The sequence below is a fragment of the Urocitellus parryii genome, chromosome 9 (assembly GCF_045843805.1).
Source record: "Urocitellus parryii isolate mUroPar1 chromosome 9, mUroPar1.hap1, whole genome shotgun sequence".
Classification (NCBI taxonomy): Eukaryota; Metazoa; Chordata; class Mammalia; order Rodentia; family Sciuridae; genus Urocitellus; species Urocitellus parryii.
In genome coordinates this window covers 75448091-75462477 of record NC_135539.1, presented here as the reverse complement: position 1 = coordinate 75462477, position 14387 = coordinate 75448091, and positions in this window count along the sequence as shown.

The following is a 14387-nucleotide window of genomic DNA, read 5'->3' as shown; positions in this document are numbered from 1 at the left end:
TTTTCTATAGATTCCTTTGGATTTTTCTACTTAGAAAATTATATTCTCTGTAAATAGAAACAGTATTATTTTTCATTTGCAACTTCCATGTCTTTTCTTTCCCTTTTCTCCCTTATTGAACTACCTAATATGATCAATAGAAGACATTCTTATTTGATACCTGATTTCAGAAAGGCACCAAGCCCTTTACCAATAAATACAATTTTAGATGTAGGTGTTTTATCTGGTTTAAAGGAGTTTTCTTCTATTTTATGAATGAATATTGAATTATGTCAAACTAAGGATATTTGTGTGTATGATCTTGAAGAATATTTGTTTATAGATTTACTTTCTTGTAATCTCTTTGATTTAGATTTGTGAGTAGTGTTGGCCTCAAAGATGATTTGGAAATGTTCCCTATTCTACAGAAGAAAGTCCACAGAATTTTTATTATTTTTCCTTAAAAGGTTAGGGAAATTTGCCAGTAAAAATTTTTGAGCTTGGAGCTTGCTTTCTTTGAAGCAAATACACGTTGATCTACAGTACTATTCTAATTATCTATTTCTACTTAAGTGAGCAGGTAGTGTGTTCTCATTTGTCCCTTCTCTGTTTTTCTCAAACTCTCTTAGTTGAATTGTGGTGCCTCTTTCTCCTTTATGGTAACACAGATCAATGACTTAACACCTGTGCATCAGTAAATTATACCCACCGGAGGCCATGATGTTTCCTGGCTGAGTGCTTTTGTAACTCAAAGGGGCAGGAGAAACTAGCCTACAGGGCTGAGAAGCCAGGGACATTTATCTCCTTTGGTCCCAGTGTCCTGTGCATCTCACAGAATTTTGGACACCTGTGACTTAGAGGAATGTGGCACTTTTGACTACCCCTGCACCTAGCACTTTCTCTTCACAGGACAAGGCAGGATGGTGACTTGGGCAACTGTATCCAATGCGGGGAGCCATAAAAGTTTAAGTTCTTCCTGGAGTGAGACACTCATGCCTGTTTGCACTGGACTTCATTGGTTTATCAGCTGAGAGTCCAGGTGCCAGAACAACCTCAGTCCCAAGCAAACTGGGATGGTCATCATTCTCTTCTCTATGCCCCTGAGTTTTCCCAGTTTGCTGGCCTTGTTCCTAATCAGCTGTGGCAGGGCTCTGGAGTGAGGGCATGAGTGGCTGCTGGGGAGAAGGTAGCTACAGTAAGCAAGCCTTTGCATGTACTTTCAGTTTCCAGCGGCTGCTTGTTCAGCTTAATGAACAAGCTTGTTTCCAAAGACTTTGTCCTCTTATGGATTGTTCATTTCAGTGTGGAGACCCCTGACTCGGCAGTCACAGCCCTATTGCCTTGTATCAACTGTCCTGGGACTTGCTGCATGTTGCTATGATTGTGTCCCTTCCTCTCAAAAAAAGTGACCCAACACCAAAAGACCATTTTGAAATCGGTTTCAGAACTACCTCTTGCTGCTCAGCCTCCAGATGTTCCAGAATGGAGAGGACAGTGGGACCCCGACTCCTCCCTTCCAGACCATGATTGCACAACAGCATTCTCTACTGAATCCCCAGGATTCGTCTCGTAGCCTCTCAGCTTGCCCATTAAAGTTCTTCCCTTACTTTTTTTTTTTTCTGGCTTCTAGAAAAATCCCAACTCTGTTACAATCCCATCTTCATCATCAAAACCATCTAAGAAATGTGCAAGCTCTGTAATGTTACTCTACTGCAAAGTATTAAAATAGTTTGTCTCATGGATGTAGGTATAAGACATGAAACTGAGATCAAGAGACAAAGGGCTTTGTAAGTCATGGCCAAAAAACAAAAACAAAAATAAAAAATAGCCAGGGTTTCACATCCATTTGCATTGATTCCCCATAATCTCCCAAGTCCAACAAGGATGACTTAAGGGGTCCACTTACAACGGATACATCCATATACAGTGGGTCATATTACAAAAGAGGAATCTGAACTCAATGAACTCACTGCTTTCATAGTGAGAGGAATTTAAAAACTTCTTTGACCAGAGGAAGATTTTTACCTCATCCCTCGTGATTGCCAATTACCGGCCAAACTCTGAAAAAAGCCTGGGTAAAGAGTTAGTCAGTACTCATCAGTACTCTTTGACCTCGGTGTCATGACAGAAGAGGCAACTTCCCCTCCTTTATTTATTCCACATTATAATAGTTAATTCAGACGTTTATTTTATCTGTGTAGACATATATTCATACACAAATACATCAAAATTATGTTAATAAAAATGTGTCTTATAAGAAACTGAGCTACTAGAGAACAATGAAGATGGGATTACATTTATATTTTTATGATCAATATGCCTTTAGCCCAATATTTGGATACAAAATAAATACCCAATGACATTTGTTGAACTATTCTGGGATAACTAGCCCTAGGGTGAGTGGATTCTTGAGGTGAGATGTATCTACAATTTGTATTTCATCAGCCTTACCCTTGAACTATGTGCTGACATTAGCCATGAGTACACATGAGGTGATGCTCTTTGGGATTCTTTTTTCGTTATTTCTAATACTTTTTTGACTAACAGATCTCCTTAAATATACAATTAATTTAGACAGAACTTTACTACAAATAAATCTATCTGTGCATATACACACCAAATTTTAAATTCCATAGAGGTTCATAGAACTATTGATCTCCATTTCTTCTTCAATATGTTTATGAACTTCTCATTTTCAATCATTCAATCGGAATACAAGTGTCCAATAAGACTAAGAAATCCATGAAGGAAAGCAGACATAGGTGGACATAAATGAAGGGACATGAAAGAGAAAGACTTGGAATGGGCCCAGAGGGTCTTGGATGGAGAGTGTTGGTCAAGGGATTGCAGAAGAAGAACTGCAGGGGTGCCCTCTATGGTTTGTCAGTCACTGATACATCCAAATATTATTAATGGGAAGTCTAGAAGTCTTCCAAAGACTTTAATGGCATAGATCAGAGTACAGAATTAATATAAGCAAAAGTCATATTTCCTTTGAGGAAAACAATGCATTATTATGAGGAATACTTACAAGTAAATGCATGAAAACTCTATGGTGAGAGGAGATAGTCCAAATGCAAATTTATGAAGACATAAGGCCTGTTCTTCCACCTCACCTTGTGGACTCTTTCTCCCTGTTTCCACACCCCACTGATTCTATCCCATCTTTTGTTTATGTCAAGTATTTTCCTAGTGAAATTATTTCCTCAACATCTGAATGTACAAATACCCTATTTACAAATATGCAACCAAGAAAAAAATAACAGTGGCAAAGGAAATTTAAATTTGAAAACAAAGCATCTAGCTCTTATCCAATCTTTTCATTCAAAGTCAAAATTCTGCAGGGAATAAAAACTTTTGTGTTCAGCCTTCCATTCTCTTCTTCCATTCTCTATTCACTTTCCATTCTCCCTTGAATCTGCTGCACTTCATCCTGCATTCACATGGATTACACTGACACTGTGCACGTGGACATCACCAGTGAACTTGCTCTTGACCTATTTTCTCTTCCTTTAAGCAATTTTTCAGTTGGGTGCCTGTAACATTACTCATAAAAGTCAGGATACCTTAGAATTTAGGTTTCAGAAAACCCAGTTGAAAATTATATTATTTGTAAAGAAAGTTAACTAGCCAAACCCTTGAATATCTGGATTGTCCATGGTTAATTACCCCTTGTTTCACAAATCATCAAGGATGTTATTTTGCCATGTTCAATATCAGTTTTGCCATGTTCAGCCTCTGCTTATTTGGGGACTTAATTGGCTCAGTTTTCTGAGTGTGCATGTGTATATTTGACAGAAGGGATAGAGGTTAATAAAAAAGAAGGAGGGAGTTTTTCAGGGCTTCTCTCAATACATTTTCATCCTCTCAACTTTTCACTCAGAACTTTAGACCTTTTGCTACCTGTATGCTCTTGACTTTGAAGTCAATTTTTCTAGGAGATATTTTACCTTTGTCCAAACTTATATTTTCCTGGTCTGACAAAACAGACAAAGTAAACTAATCACATATGCAATGACACAGATACTCTGATTCCTTCCAAATCTGTCCTTTTATTTTTTGTAAAGTGAGTCCTTCTCCATATGGTTTTCTTTGAAAGAAATCCAGGAATGGTTCCTGACTGATATGCAACTCTTTCTTGCAACAATTTCTGCAACGTGTTAGTCCTGATGATGATTCTTCTCCACATCTTGCAGTTTGCCCCTCTTCTGCCTGCTCTTTGACACAATGTAGTTCAGCCTATATAACTGCAATCATTAACTGCACCTTCCAAATTCTCTGCACCAGCACCCATAGAGACTCTGAAGCTAGAAGTGCAAATGTTGTAGGACCCAATTCTTTTAAGCGCACCTAAACTCACTTTGTGGTCCATAATATGTTCTCTCTTGGTCAATGTTCCAAGTGCTCCTGAGAATAATGCATCTCTGGTTGCCTTGCAGGCCTCTGACTTAGTCCAAGATGCAAGGGTGTATGTGTTAAATCCTTACAAGTTGGTTTTCTCTCTTTAGTTCCTAGGGTTTACTCCATTGTTCCTATTGTACTGACTGTGGGAAGTAGGTGTGCACTTTTCCTTGCCCATGAGCATCCATTTAGCCCCTACACAGAGAGGATACTTAATGCTAGTTACTGTTTTTTAATTCTTAAAATTCTTCAGAAAAGATAATCCCTTTTTAATATATTCTTTTAAAATTGCCTTCCATTAACCCATGGAACATGGTTCTTGAGATTGATGGAAGAGCTAAGGTCTTTGAAATGGAAGCATATTAGCACATGCAAAAATATGGTCAACAATTGTTGCTTGAAACAAAAATAATAGAACATTTGACAAGCTGCATGCTACCAATTTTCTCTGGTTTAATTGTGAAATCAATTCACAATTATTTCACTGAATTGATATATATTTTTTAATTAAGACAAAAACTGGGCTGGGGATGTGGCTCAAGCGGTAGCGCGCTCGCCTGGCATGCGTGCGGCCTGGGTTCGATCCTCAGCACCACGTACAAACAAAGATGTTGTGTCTGCCTAAAAAATAAATAAATAAATAAATTCTCTCTCTCTCTCTCTCTCTCTCTCTCTCTCTGTCTCTCTCTCTCTCCTCTCTCCTCTCTCTTTAAAAAAAAAAAAGACAAAAACTTAGAAATCTGATTGCTTTTTAACCTTGGACTTACACTAAGTTATATTAACCTCCCGCCATGTAACTCTATTTCTGTGTAAAGTCTGCATAATAAAAGAGAACTGACCTCACACCTTGCACAGAGTGGTTATGAGAAGTAAAAACTCAGGTAGTTAAGGACTTAATAGTAAGAAACAGAGTAAGTGCATTTAAAAGTATTTCATTCACTTATTAATTTGCATAATTCCCCTGTTGAGGTAGTTATAAGGCCTAAGATTATACTACACATGTGAATGTCCTACATAAAATCACTTCAGCTTTGGGTAATTTAATATTTAGTGAAATAGTCAAGAAATTCCAGAATTCAATTTTGTGTGAGTAATCACAAGTAAGACTATGAAACCTAGCTTCATGATTATGTTGCAAAATTCAGTGGAAACAGTTAAATAAGATGATTTCTCGGACTCTTCAAATCTCTGAAAATCAAGTTGTCATCCACACATTTCAGAAAGTTGTCAGTAATTTTAAATGTTTCACTTTCATACAGCTTGGTCTGCATTTTGAGGAATGACCACCAGAGGGCAGGAAGAACCAACTTATGAAGTCCATGTGCATTTCAATAAGACTAAAGTACAGTGTATTAGAAGGAATGTTCTCCACTAATATTTAGGGAAATATTTTTATCAAAATTATTTTTTCTCAGTTATATTTTATAAATGAACTCATCCTACTGAATAACAAAATATTTCCAAAGCTCAGATGAAGCACATTCTAAATAGTAATCTACTTGACATATACTTTGTGAATTTTTGATATTTAAACATAATTAACAATAAAGTTATGATTTCTAAGATTGTTTATCAAAATACATGTTAACACCACATTTTGGAATGTTCAGTTAAATATAAAAATCCTTTTTTCATTTTATGTAATAGACTAGGAAACTGTAAAATTATAAGTACATTGTTAAACTAATCTAAAAAATATCCAAATTTCTTGAAATTATCCTATGCCTTATTGCTCTACTCCACATATAATCATTGGTAAGTTTCTTATATACTATAAAATGCTCTAGGCATATTGAGCATATAAACAGACAGATATAAGGAGGTATGTTTTTGTATACACGTGCATATGTGTATGTGTCTGTGAATGCATATATGTATGTGTATATGTATAGATATTTCTGTGCCTGTGTGTGTGTGTATGATTTGTATTGCTTTCTTGAGAAACATGGAACCCTGGATATTTTCCCTATTAGCATGTATAGATTGACCGTGTGGATTTCAGAAGTAGGAGAATATTTCATTCTACGGATTCTGTTATTCATTCAATTAGTGTCTAACCCTTCAATTTATAGCAAAACAAATTCACTATAAAAATTCAAATGCTTTTAAAAAACATATTTCCTGCAAAACTACTGCATTCCAATGAGGCTGATAAAGAAGTTGGTCTGATCACTGGTCCTTGCTAATGATGAATTATGTTTCAACTGTTTCCGTGCTTCATCTTGGACAGGAAGTCCTCCTGAAAGCTGAGAACCCTTCCTCCCAGTCACACACAGAGGGACAAAGTAGCCTCCCACCTAGTGGAAGGATCAATCATCTTACCCATTACAAGAGACACTGACAGGCTCTAACCCACTCCTTCCCAACTCAAAAAATCTCCTTTTGCCCAAATGTCCATCCTAAATTCTGATCTGGCCTAGATAAAAAAGACATAACTGGCTAGTTCAAACTAACACTTTACTAAATGATACAAATCATTTTAAAAGGGTCAAAGTTATTATATATACCCAAAATTAAATTGTATATGAAAGTCAATAGTACAGTGTCAATATCATTCAATATCTGACATCAGATATCAACATCAAAAAAGGATGTTTTCATATTATACCTAAAGAAAAGTTTCTTAGGGTTAAAACTACAAAAAAAGTTACCTTATGGTTCTAAAATACAGGGTACTCATCAAAATTTAAACAAATCAAATGGGTGGGGAGAAATAAGTAAAGGAAGGACAAAGTTAGCTGCAGTTAAAGAGAAATAGGGTAGAGATGTGGACTTCCCAGTCTGGAGCATATCTGCCATAAAAAAATCTGCAAAACTGAAATAAATGTATCCAATTTAAAAGTTAGCACTGGATAATACAAAAAAATCTTGGTTTAATTATTTATACTAGTAACAATTTTTAATTGCAAGTTTATACCAAAATCTTGGTAAAAGATGTAAAGCATGTGAAAGTCCTCACACATTTCTGGTATACAGCAAACTATCGATAATTTTAGTGACTATTTAATAACATTATTGTTATTTTCAAAGCAATTATTTACTGTCTTTGTTTTTTTCTTCTAGTTCAAAAAGTTTCCCAGACTGATCAGTCTAAAAAGAATCTACTTCAAGATGAAATTTAGACTAAATAAAAAGCCACTGTGGTGAGGATTTTTGTTAGTTTAGATCATAATCCATTTCTAACTGAAAAATGTGATACATTTTGTTTGTTCACCTGGCACAGTGTTCCTCGGGTCACTTCAAAGAGCATGCTTAAGACGAAGACTTGAGGGGGGATAGTAGAGGATAGGAAAAGCAGCAGAATACAAAAGACATGAGTATATCAATATGTAAATCAATGGAAGTGTAACTGATGTGATTCTGCAAGCTGTATACGGGGTAAAATGGGAGTTCATAACCCACTTGAATCAAAATGTGAAATATGATATATCAAGAACTATGTAATGTTTTGAACAACCAACAATAAAAAAAAGAAAAATATTAAAAAAAGACAAAAAGTCAATAAAATGGAACCATTAAATAGTAATACAGAGAAGCACTAAATTAACTTCAAATTAGTTATTTAAAAACATCATTGTCCATACATGAAGTTTTTAAGAAAGCAAAGGTAATTGGGGGAAAAAAGTAAAATACATACAAATTGCAACTAGATTATACACTTATAAATAAAGGCTGGAAAGAGAATAGTGTCTTAGGTAAAGAAATCATTTAAAATATTTTATTCTTTGAGACTAGAAACAATGATGCCTTATCAGCAATGACCATACATAGTGTCCCATTCTATATACCATTCTCCAATAAAAGGAACCAGGGAGAAATGTATTTTAAGATTATGGTAGGGAAGATACAAAATGAGCCTAAAACATTATCTCGCAGGACCAGAAAAACAAGCAGGTGCCTAAAAATAACTTGATGAGAACACCCTGAAAGAATACAGGAACTACCCCACTAGAGCTCCTAATAGCCAAAACTATGACAATATGAGCAACATAATAAATGATAAAATACTGGATTGTAACACACAGGCTAAATAAAATAAAAATTTGAATAAATAAATGGAGATTCCTCTTCCTAGTAATAGAATTCCAAACACTAAACAAAATGAATGATGAGAATAGAAAAATCATCATTGAACAAATGCAACAGAATTATAGTCACAGGCAAGAACCACTGATACATGCTAAAATCAGGAATAAGGTACTTATTTTCTCCTACTATCTCTTAGTAGGAGAAACAGGATATTTGCAGAATCTCAAAGTATCTCCCCACAAGATACATATTAATTGCAAATGAAAAAAATAGTAGGTTTACAGTGGAGGAGGCTTCAGAGTAACTATGAGAGAACTGCAGACTAGTCCAAATTAAAGAACAATCTAAACATTCAGGACCAGCACTCTTCAGGAAAGTCAAGATTCTTCATTTTCTTTTTCTTTTGCAGTGCTGAGAATCAAACCCAGGGCCTTGAACATGCTGGACACATGCTCTACCACTGAGCCATATTCCTACTACTGAAGTGTCAAGATTTTGAAAAACAAAAGGTACTAAGGCAATTGGAGGAGATTTAAAAGACAGAAAAAAATATAGACTAATAAAATTATTGTGTGTGATCCTGGATTGAGTCATGGACTAAAATAAGAAAAAAAAAGAGGCATTGGAAAGATAACTGGCAAAATTTGAAACAGCATATAGATTAGTTGGTGAGATTGTACTGATGTAAATTTCCTGGTTTCAATAATGGTACTGTGACAGATGTTAACATTAGGTAGCTGGATAAGGGTAATGAAGGGTATCATAGAAACTCTGTACTACATAAATTTTCTGTAAGTCTAAAATAATTTTAAAATAAAAAGTTTAAAAATTAAAAAAAAAAGACAAAGACTTCACACATTTCCTTTTTAAGCCCCATCCCTTGTGGCAGCTAAAGCCTGTCCAGATTACATAACCTACTGTGGTTGCAAAAGAGGTCATGACATTTCCTTCTAGATGAATCTGGCCTTTCTTTGCTTATCAATAAACAAAACACTGCTTTTAAAGCACCACTGAATTACCAAACAAATCACATTTCCTTTCCACATTGGCCCAGTGCATGGTTTGTGCAGTGTTCCATGATGCCCTACTTAATCTTGACTTCATCAGCTCAGCAGAATGCTATCTCTCAGCGTCATAAATCTTATGTTCTCTTTCTGTAGTCTTTCCCCTTTTGAACATTTTTAAGCCCCTGGCTTTAAACAGTCTCATGATTTCTAAAGTTGTTCACTTTGTTAGATACCTACATAATTCACATCAAACCTGCTCTTGGAAGAACATAAAACAAGTTGATTTTGTCTTAGATGACTGATTGTCTTCTCTGTGTTCTTTGCAAAGGATGGGTCCCCTGGCTGTTGGGCAATGGGGGAAGGAGTGTGTGTCAAGTAAACCATTATTGGCAGCAAAGGTGTTTGCAAAGACTTTGCTTGAAGTAATATTTTTTGCCTTCATGCTTCTTTCTTTCTCTTCAAACAGAATCAAGTGTATACTTTTCTAAGTTAATGGCGTTATTAAAACAAATGACTTAAAGCAATAATTGAAAGGCACAGTGCTTGGTTGTGATGTATGTGAAAACCTGAGTGTCAATTAGGCTTAGTGTAGCTGCCACCAGAAGAACAGGGCTTGGCTTTGGTTTATTTGAAGCTCCATCGGCTGACTGCATTTCTGTTATATGGGTTCTTTCCAGCCTTCCAGCCCCAGATGACCCACTTTCCCTTTCTCAAGTGTGCCTGTCTGCCCAGATGCACTGGAACACTGCTTCTGCATTTTGCCTCCCTGTTGTCATCTTTCAAAATCAGATGTACACAGTGAAATCACATCTGGTTGTCTGGAAGTATCCAGCTCCCAAGTCACAGGTTTGCTAAGGAGATGGACTGCAGCAGATCTGGGCTATTACCTCCCATACCAGAGAATGTAGAACCACAGTGCAGGTGATGCCCCAGAGACTCTTTCCTATTATTAATATTGTGTGAAGGAGGCCACAGGACAAGGGAACCACTGCATCCAATCTGAATTATTCAGCCACTTTTTTTTTCTAACTTCCTTCATCTTAAAGAATAAACCATCTATGAATAGTAATATAAATAATCCTCAAAGTATAATTTTAAAAGTACATTCATGATGTATTTCTGCTTCATTCTCCTTTTTCCCCTTAATAATAAGCTCTAAGCTGAGAATCTTTAAATTGAGCTGTTCAATCACCACTTCTATTCATCTGTCCTTTAAGGCTTATCTCAATTGTTCATTGCTTCACAATTTAGCATCATTTCTTCATTTTTGAGTTCCATTAACCTTCAAATATAATATAATCTTATTCTGTGCTACTTTTCTAGTATATACTATAATTCCTTGTGAACTTTCCAAATTTCATCTTCCAAAAGGACAAAACCTTTATCTGCTTTCATGGGGGCTCTCCTACATATTACTACTTCCTTCCCAACCACCTGATACACACTAGCTACTAACATATCTGAAGTGTAGCACACAGAGAGCCAATCACCAAGACAATAACCACAGTAAGCAAATGTCAGCTTTCACTGAAGACAAACCAAAGGAGAAAGACAATGCCTAAGAATGAAGTAATAACTGCTTATTAAGCAGAATTTCTTAAACAGCACTATCCAAAGCGGCTGTAGCAGAATGCTGTTAACAGGCAACAAGAGTACTTCAAGTGTGAAGCTTATGCCCTTAAGTACAAGTGCATCTGTCAAGGAGACAGTTTAAAAAAAAAAAAAGCCCATTAGAAATCTTCTAGGCTGAAGTTCCTGAAGGGCCGGCCAGCTTCCTGAGTCTACTGGGCACATTCTGGGAAACTGTGCTGTTAAAAATTATTGCTGTTGGGAAGAAAGCAATGAAGTTCCCTCTCACCACTCTTTTTCAGTGTTGTATTGGAAGACCCAGATAATACAAGAAGACAAAAAAAAAAAAGGAGGAAGAAAGGAATTACAAATTGGAAGGAAGACATAGAATCATCTTTGTTCACAAAGTGACATCTTATCTATGTAAAAAAAAAAGAAGAAGAAGAAAAATCAGCAAAAACACTTCCTGAAACATAAGCAATTGCAAGACACAAGGATTATATACAAAAGTTAATTGTTTTTCTATATAATAGTATAAATGCAAGTGAAATCCAAATTTAGAAGCAGAATATCATTTATATTAGCACTGCCAAAACAAAGCACTTAGGTGTAAATCTAGCAAAGCCTACACATGTCCTGTAGTCAGAAAACTGCAAAACTCTGATGAACAATATGAGAAAATTAAATAAATGGAGACACATCCTAAGTTCAAGGGCAGGAAAACACAATATTGTCAAGATGTTGTTTCTTTCAAAATTGATTTCAGGATTCAATGCAGTTCCCATCAAAATTCCATGAAGTCATTTTGTGAATATTGACAAATTGATTCTAAAGTTTATAAGACGAGGTTAAAGACAGAATAGACTACTCAGTATTGGGTGATTGGTCACAGTACCACCAATTACCTGAGAATGTGCCCCCACTGGGAATATGCAGGCCCCTTTCTTAAGGCCCAGCTGGAGGACCTAGAGTCCAGTCCAAGGGTGAAGAGGACTGGGGTCGAGCACAGGAGCATCTGAGGAGGAATCAGTGGTTAGTTATGGTAGCCACAGTGGGAGGAAGTCAAAAGACAAGAGAATCCTCATAGCAGTAATGTAGACTCTGATGGTCCTGCAAGATGGAAAAACTTGCCAATATGAATGCTTTTTTCAAAGAAAAAAAGGAAAAGGAAGCCCCAGCCCCTGATTCCCTAGCAGCCTCTAGCGAAGATCTGGCTGCAGCCAGGGCTCAGCTTTAAGGAGACAGCTAAGACATGGCTCCCCCCTTTTTTTTTTCCCCAGTTCTGAGACCCTGGACAAGTCATTATACCTTTCAGGACCTCCTCTGTCTCCCCATCTGCTCAATGGGGATCATCTAGACTTTAATTCCTGGAGATACCAACAGATATACAAAATAGTGCCTTTAAAATCCATGAGTTGAAATGACATGCAGCTAATGCATAAACTTAGAGATTGAAGAATTACAAAATGGGATGGGACACAGCATGCGATACAATTCAAAATAATCCTGGGATTCCAGCTACACGATCTTGTGAAAGTCACTTACCTTCTTGGACTCATTTTCTAATCTGCATAAGACCAGGGTTGAAATAAAATGAAATTTGGATATCCCCTCTGGCATTAAACTTTCCAAGGGCCTCCCTTTCTACTTATATTTAGACACAAGTGTCTTACTTTGGCCTGTTTCCAGTAGTCCCTACAAAGGCTCCAGCAACCCCCACTTCCTGGTACATATTTCATTAGACAATCTCCACATTCCCGAGGGTGGATTTAGTCTCTAGTTTCTAACCAAAAGAATATAGCAGAAGTGATTAGATGTTCCTTCCAAGATGAATTACATCTCTGTCTGGATCCTCTGTCCAATATTCTTCCTCCCATTCTCAACTCTGCCCTAGTGAAACAAGCTGAGCTATAATATGCATCATATGGAGAGACCCCCATTTCAAAAACCTGAGGGAGGTTCCCAGCTAAAAAAAGGAAAAGATCTCACTGCAAATGGAATCTTACTTGTAAATGAGCTCAGAAGGGGATCCTATCCCAGTCAAGCCTCATTGGAGACCACAGTCCCAAGCTGCTGATAGACTACAGAAACTGAAACATACTAAATGCTTGTTATGAGCCACTATGTCTGGAGCAATGCTGTGAAACAGCAATAGAAATCCTGTACAATCTTCTAGATCTCAGTGTCTGGCCCTGCCCTCTTCCTTCCTTCCCCTCCTCTCCTCCCAAACTCTTTCCAGCCACACTGTCCTCCTTTCTAATCTCCTCTCTGGCTAAATTCACTTCTACCTCCACATCTCTGCACAGTGGAGCCTTCCCCATGCACACTGTTCCCATCCTGCTACAAGGCTGGCTCCCCTTTTCTTTCTGATGGCAGCATAAATGTCACCTCAGTGAGACTTTTAGGATTCTCCCTTGCTGACTCTCCCTCACAGCATCCTGCTTCATTTCTCAACAGCAATTACTCTTCTCTTTCACATGGATTTTGTTTTGTGACTCAGTCCACCTGTCCTCTAGACTATGAGCTCCTAAAGTGTAGAGCCTGTATCGATACCTTCCAGAGTCTCACCCAGGTCCTAATACTATCTTTGCAAAAGGAAGTCTCAGAGCATGGTTGCTTGGGTGAGTAATGCGAGATCTGAGTCCCTTTTCCAATCTCTGAGCAGTATACGTGAGGCTCTGAATGCTAGCAAAGTAAAGTGCAAGTTGAGTGGCAGTTGGCAGGACACCCAGAATGACACTGTGGGGCCTCTACCCAAGCTCCACTTGTTCTACTGAGTATAGGGGGCACTGCTCTTCCCTGGTGGTCAGCCCTGGACTGCAGCTCCAAGCAGGGAAAATCAGAAACAAAACTTTGACCTGTCTTTGGATGTCTCCAGGGGCTCAAATGCAAGCTAGAGGGACCTTGGAAAACCCTCCTGTCTGGTTTCTCCCTCTGCTGGCTCTGAGGTGTCCAGCTCACTCAGCAAGCTCTTCACTAGAACCTGAACATGACTTCAGCTGCTGTTCCAATGAGATCCCTAAGAGCCCAACAGTCTTGTCCCTAGGCCCTGGGGTCTTCCACTTTCTATACCACTTCAGGTCCTCCTCTCATATCTCCCCTAGCAGCTGTCTGCTCTGAAGGACCCCTGGGGGAAGAAGGCATTTTCCAAGGACTCGATACACCATGGGTCATTATGGAGTATTGAAGCTAACAAACACCTCCTCAAGCCTGTAGGACCTTCAGGGTCATCTGCTCCAAGCAACCCAATTGTAAAGAAGAAATTAAGACCGTCTCTTCTGTATCCCATACTACCAGCTCCACACAGGGAGTGGGAGTTGTTAGGATGAACAACATCTTAAAACATATCTCCCACCTTAAGACAAGAGTCACCCTATGGTTACTCAGACCCAGCAAGACAGT